Source organism: Hypanus sabinus, chromosome 8 (assembly GCF_030144855.1).
Source record: "Hypanus sabinus isolate sHypSab1 chromosome 8, sHypSab1.hap1, whole genome shotgun sequence".
Taxonomy (NCBI): domain Eukaryota; kingdom Metazoa; phylum Chordata; class Chondrichthyes; order Myliobatiformes; family Dasyatidae; genus Hypanus; species Hypanus sabinus.
Window position 1 is genome coordinate 157,864,419 of NC_082713.1, and position 7,338 is coordinate 157,871,756.

General features: G+C 41.1%; 1 protein-coding gene across 3 annotated transcripts in view; it reads right to left on the reverse strand.

Moving 5' to 3' along the window:
* Positions 1–2,143, reverse strand: part of LOC132398637 (ras-related protein Rap-1b) — a 66,763-nt gene extending 64,620 nt beyond the window's left edge. The window contains exon 1 of one of the 3 annotated variants that reach the window (XM_059978341.1): positions 2,007–2,143. The gene's annotated coding sequence lies outside the window, so the exon portion shown is untranslated. The remainder of the gene's footprint in view (positions 1–2,006) is intronic. The other 2 variants (XM_059978340.1, XM_059978339.1) reach the window with 2 other exon arrangements.
* Between the last annotated feature and the right edge of the window lie 5,195 nt (positions 2,144–7,338).

A 7,338-nucleotide genomic window follows, 5' to 3' on the forward strand; every position in this document is an offset into this window, starting at 1 on the left:
ACTTGCAGATGATGGAAAGGGACCTTGCAGAATCAGGAAGTGAGTCACGTACAGCAGGATACCCAGCCTCTGACCTCCTCTCAAAGTTACAGGATCTGTGGCATGACCAGGGTTTATTGTTTTTGAGTTTAAACCCCAATTCCCATCTCTCTCTGGTGTCGAGGAAGGGATATCTGTGATGGCAATGCGGTTGAACAGAGATGCATGGCTTTAATCTCATAATGGTAATTATCGCTTCTAGTACACAGCATGAATTTGCCATTCATCATGCATGCTGCATGCAGCAAGACCTGGATATGCTGACTTCATTTTCTATGGAAATGCAAATGAACTGAATATTGTCCAATCAGCAAACACCCTCATTTCTGACCTCACTCAGTGAAGGCTATTAAAACAATTAACAATTGTTAGGCTAAGACATTATTCTGAAGAAATTGTACAGAGTGATATGCCTGGGCAAGAAAATTAGCCTCCAAAATCACAACCGTTTTTGTACAAAATAGAACTGCAGCAGGGAAGTATACTTCTCTTGATTCCCACTTAGTTTTATTTGGGAGGGGCACCCAGGTATCACGCCCAAGTTAGACGTTACCTTAATGGCAGCATTGAAATTTAGCTCTTTTCTTCTGGGCTGAAGTGAGCATTCTGGAGAATTTCTACCACAACCAAAGCAACAATTAATAAATATACACACAAAACAAGTTCTTCAAATTACAGTACATTCTATCATAGGGTGCTTTTTAGGACAACTTGCTAAAACATTCCATTTTACTCAACACGTTTCATTTTTAATATTGCCATACTAATTTAAAAGTTTAATCTACATTAACAAATCTAAAAGACAGCTTCTCGCTTTCACATTTTTCACACAAGAAAACATACCATATGATATTTAAACCAAAACTCGAGAGGATTACCAAAAAACACTTCCTGTCATTTTGACTTAATGAAGCACAGGAATTCGCCCTTATGTTCCCACATTCCCCCATAGGATAAAAATCAAGGCTTCAATCCACAATGCTGAATCTGACAAATTTCAGTGACAGTCTCTCCAAGATAAAAACACAAGTAGGTACAAGAAATCATGTTAAACAGGCAACCCTTCAACATTAAGCAAACTGCGCACAAAAAAAAGCATACAACAATACGATTTTCAGTAAAGTACTTCCCCAACTGAAATTCAAACTTGTGGCACATTCGCCATATTATGAATGCAATCAGTTCTAAAAGTAAAAGTAGGGAGACGTGCTGAAATCTAATGAATCGGTACCCTATTTCGGCTCAAATCGATTCTGGATTAATGGGTGGTTTTAGACGGCATAAAGCAGGCATCCGAATACAGCATCCGCCCTGACTGTACAGCGGCCTCCGGGGATACTGAGGCGGGGTTCTTGCCTCACTCACATCAAGCCTGTCACTGGCAAGAATATAAATTACTGCTGAATACATAAAGTACCGAGGAGGGTAAAAAAAAGACCACAAATAGCAATGGTCGATTTTCGCTTAAATTCTATGGTTCCGGAGCTGTCCAGACATCTTTCGGATGGAAAGTACAAGTTTATATTTCTGTCTTGCTAACTTCAACCCGCGGTAGCCAGAGCGGAGGTCGCGGCCCAACACACGGGGCCCGGCGGGACCACCCTATATTCCCCCACGGGCCAGACCCACCTTACAGATGCTGGCCCCGCCCGTCTCATTCGCAGCCCAGTGGGCGGCCAGAGGAAGGGATGGGTTCTGAGAGCCAGCATCCCTGACTCCCGCGGGACCGCGGACACAGTGGGCGCCCCGCTCCTTCCAGGACCCCGCTCCGCCATCTTACGGGCACTACCCGCCGACAGTTCCGCACGCCCGAAGCGGCAAGTCACCGGCTTCCCCTCTACCATCACCGCCCCCGCCCCCGTCCCCGCCCTGGCCACTGCACTCCGGCCACCCGCACACAAGCCTCGGCCGGCCCGTCGCTCAGGGCTTGGCCCTCCCTGCGCCCGGCATCCTGGTCGGTCACTCACCGGGAGGGAGGGAGGGGAGCCCGCGGTCGCTCGGCGCGATGTGAAGTGCGGGGCGGCCACTCGAGTCGCACTCAGGCCGCCTCCACTTCAGCTTCTGTCGTCAGCGCCGCCACCGGCCGCAGTCACCGCCTGACGTCAGCACGCGGCGCGCTCCCGATTCCTCTGTCCCCCGGTCTCCATCCCGCTGACCCCCTTTTCCCACCCCGCTCAATCCATCCCTATCTTACTCCATCTCATTGCATCCCCGCCCCTATCTCACCGTCTACCTCTGTAATTACATCTTCATCTTGCTAGATCCACCCCATCTCTCTTTATCTAATTGTATTTTCACCTCACTGAATCCATCCATATCCCTCCATCTCACTGAATCCATTCCTATCTCTCTCCATCTCACCAAATCAATCCCTCCCTATCTCTCACAGAATCCTTCCTCATCTCCCTCTTTCACTATATCTCACTGAATCCATCTCTGTCTCCCTCTCGGTCACTGAACCCACCCCTCCCTATCTCTCATAGAATCCTTCCTCATCTCCCTCTCTCACGATATCTCACTGAATCCATCTCTGTCTCCCTCTAGGTCACTGAACCTACATCTATCTCTTTCAATCTCACTGACTACAAATTTATCATATACTCATGTTTAAACTTTCTAACTATTTAACACCATCGTCATCCCAAAGTCTTCGACCTTGTCTCACTGTTATGGTACCTACAAACATCACATCCTTCATATCTTTTTTTCTTTGGATTGCTACCAGCATTTATGGCTACCATTGGTAATAAACTAATGGACCACCTCCTTGAGTCACTGCAAAGCTAATGGCTGTAATAAGCTTTGGAGATGAATGACAATACATAATGAAACTCTCTGGGAATTGGTAAGCAGGTCTTAAAGCTTTTTGTGGACAACAGGAACCAAATCTATTTCTTTGAATCCCATTATACCACATCTTATCACTTCGTAATCTTTCCTTTTCATTTTTACTCGTCAACAGCATTGCCTCCAAAGCATCAAGGACATAACTGTTTGTGACAATAAAGCAAAAGTATCAGAATGCTAAAAAAAAAAATTTTGTTTTCAATTTAATGGTTACATTTAGTTTTTAAAAAAGTGGGGTGAAAGGTTACTTGATTGCTCATCGGGAATCATTCAAGTGAATAGTTAATACTTGTTTTCAGTTGTTGTGGTAAGCCTGGTGCCTGGAATACTCTTAGATGTATTGAAGGCCTTTCTAGACAATCTCTTAAATCTTGAAAATCAGGCTAATTGGAAGCTTCATGATGATAGTGTAACAAATTTTTAGTCCATGTTTCTTGTTCTATGGTGGGTAAATGAGGATTTCTTGTTTACTAGTTGTGCTAGGTCTTATTTATAGGTCTGATTTCAGAAGTAAACCAACTCATTGAAGTTCAGGATTACAGAACTGCAGTCCTTTCAGATTTCAAAGATTTGTCCCTTCAGTGGGTCTTTATGCATTGCATTTTTTTTCTCTAGTTGTTAGGCTTGACAAATCTTTTCTCAGTAGACTGGTGAAATTAGGAGTGGGGAGCAAAAGCTGTCTTGGATCTTACTTTGAGGTACAAATCAGTCTTGTGTCTGATCTGTGGTTGCTGTGCATTGTCATAACTTGTATTTGTAATTTTTATCATTTCTCATTGCTGATATCCTTTGTTTTTATTTTCAAACTTCTGATTGTCAGTGATAAATGGGAGCTGTTTGCGTTAAAATATAATCTCCAACCACTGTAAAATGTACCCTTTTAAGGGTAGAATGTCAAAAGCTAATACCAAAGCTGTAGAAACATAGACCTCTTGTAAGCAGAGTTGAAGAGTAAATTTAATTGGGAGTAGATTAAATTGGAGAACGTAAGAATGTGGCTATTCCTAAAAGCACCCTACAACATTGAATTTATGCACTTTATTTATGTGTAAATCATTTGTAGATTTAATTCTTACTTTCCCAAGTTATTGTGTGTTATGTGTACTACTGTGCTTTACACCTGGTCTGGAGAAATGTTGTCTTGTTTGATGGTATACCTATATATAGATAAATGACAAAAACTTGACTTGACCATTCTACCCAATCCACTGCCTTAACAGTAGAGCATTTTGGCCACGTTCTGGCACAGAAAGGAGATAAAATACAAGCAGACTGCTCAAAAGGATTAGGTCATGTAACCACTGTAAATCATACGTAAAGATAGCTATTTGATTGAAGCCACTCAAAGCTGTTAATTTGTTAGGTCTCTGAGGTATTAGTCAACATAATCTCTCCAGTTTATAATATCGGGCTGCTCACTGCTCTAGTTAATAACCTGCAGCTGTTAGTGCTGATTTGCAGTGATTTACTGGCTTGGTAGTCTTAACTTTGCTACTCATTTTGTTAAGTAACTAAACATTATTGATTTGCAACTCAAATGCTTGGTAACACTGATTACATTTATGAATATCTCTTAAGTGCTCCTGCAAGCAAAGTTTGTGGTTTGTAACAAGTAAAAATGTTTCGTACATGATGTGTGCACTGGCTTCTTTCTTGATGATTTGACAAGAGTATTTTTTTCACTTAGCATCTGTGGGGTGACTTAGTGGAGAAATAATAAATTAATTTCATTTCATCTCATACTGGTTAATTGAGATGACTCACTGAGCCCACTCAAGCATGATTCATCCATACACCTACAAATTGAAATTAAACTATAGGCTGAGAATTAACTGTTCACCTGGTTCCTCTGTATATTTCTGTTAAGATTACAACTGACAAGAATTTTATTTTTGTTATTTTATTTTGGCAGTTCCTACTATAAATGTTGAGACTTAGTCTTTCGGGAAGTAAGATCACAAGAATGAAAAGTACCCCATTTATAAAATCTTTAATCTGTTGCTATAGTTGCCTGTATATATTTTCCTGGAGGCTTCAATAATATGCCCATTATTATTGTTTTAGCTACAGCCTGCTGCAGTAATCTGGGTCTCATTTTCCATTTCAGCGTTTAATTGCAATTCATTGGTTTTGGTTAATCAATTTAATCGAATAATGAGGTAAGCGTGCAATATGAGGGTTAGGAGGATGCAATTGCTCTTCATTCTGCAAGCGATTAGCTTGGAATTTTGCCTGGTGTTATAACATTAGATTTCTCTGCATTTCTTTAACCGGGAGATTTTAGACCTTTCCAAATGTTCTGCGCATTGTGGAAAGTGATTTTTGTGACTGATGCTCCCAACTGAAAGTGTGTGATTTCTTAATATCTATTTGCTAAGTGTTTTAGATTGTGGTATATTCCTGTTGGGATAATTTATTATTTGTTGACCATAAATGTTAACAGATATATGAAGGCACATGACTTATTGATACTGCAATGTAATATCAATTAGTGCCTGTTTATTGGTGACCTTGGTGAACAAACTCCCAACTCCTTCATGTAGATACACTGCTGTGCAGCTGGGTGTTGGTTTTCCTAATGAACAGACCTCAGGTAGCCAGGATGCACAGCTGCCCCTCCCTCCCCATCATCCTCAACATGGTTGTCCCCCACCCAGGGCTGTGTGCTGTGTCCATTGTTGTATACTCTGCTTACACATGCTTGCACCGCCAAACATCTGAATAACCACATAGTCAAGTTTGCTGAATGTGAACAGACAACGGAGATGGTTATCAACTTCAGGAGACCTCACATCACTCACACCACCATCACCCCCCACCCCCCAACCTTACAGCGGCGGCATAGTAATTTCAGACCTCTGGGAGTGCACATCACACACAACCTCTCGGGGTCGCACACATTCTACTCAGTCAAGAAAGTTCACAAACGCCTCTACTTTCTGAGGAGGCTGAAGAGAGCTGGTCTTCGCACATCCATACTCACGTCATTCTACAGATGTGTGGTAGAGAGTACCCTGACAAGCTGCATCATTGCTTGGTATGGAAGCTGCACTACGGCAGACAGGAGGCTCTACAACTGTTAGTCAGAAATGCCCAATGCATCACTGGCACCAGTCTACCCACCATCAAGGACATGTATACAGAAAGTGCTGGAAAAGGGCCAGTAACATGATGAAGGATCCCAAACAGCTCATGGACTGTTTGCCCCACTCCCATCAGGGAGGAGGCTACATAACAGCCATACCAGGACCACCAGCCTCAAAAACAGTTGCTTTCCCTAAGCAGTAAAGCTGATCAACAACTCCACCCATTTACTCTATCAATTCCCTCCAGTCTCCTGATGTATAGCCTAGTGTCACTTTATGGACATACAATTAATCCATGTATATAAGCTATCTATGTAATTACATTTATTGTGTTTATTATTATTATTTTTGTATTCTTTATCCTTTGTGGGTTTTTTTGTGCTGCATCTGATCTGGAGTAACAATATTTCTTTCTCCTTTACACTTGTGGTACAGGAAATTATATTAAACAATCTTGAATTGGTTCCTGCACTCATCAAGGTATTTGTGAAATATCTGTCAATGTCTCAGCAGGCTCTGGTTGCTTTCAATGATGGCATCCAATATCAGCCTTAAATAAGCCCTATGACAATGTTAGAAAACCATAGACACCTAGTTCACTATGACTAGTATCATTTATTTAATTAAACTGAAGGAAAGGCAGTGAGTTTTAACATCATAATAATTATTATATTTCATCTGAAGCACTTGAGTGGGGAGTGAGGATAATAAAGATGCAGTGGAATAGGTAAAAAATCGTCCTGCAGAGTTAGTAAACTCAAATTGGGAGATTAGAAGGATGGTAGTTACAAATAAATTAATTTGACTATAGATTTTCCATTGTACAGCAATTCTCCTTGCTATTTAAAACCTCTAAAACAATGCAGACCATCAAATAGTACTGCAGGTGGCCAAAATGCTTGGGGTTGGAAATGTTTCATATTTTGGATTTTTTCAAAGTTTGGAATATATAATGAGATAGTTTGGGATCACCCTCATTTCTGACTCTGAATTTATGTGCTATCAGCAAGCAATCTTTATCTTAAGGTATAAAAACAATCAGCATGTAGACTTGTTCTGGTATTAGATTTTCATCAGCGATGATGCTCGCAATGAATTTATCTGCTGCTTCGTGATTAGCAGATGCTTTATCTTTAATGCCATGCCCTTCTTAAATTTCTGCAACCATCCTGCTGAATATTCACAATTACCTTCAATTTTCAGTTCATCTTGATAGCTCTTTGCTTGTTTCATGATCAGCACACCATTAAGCAGCATATGTTCACTCTGATGCTGACGAATTCATTCTTTCAATACATGATTGAGATCTTCATATTTTGCTTAATGCAGTGTTTTTCCATTTTTCATTAACTTCTGTTCATTACGT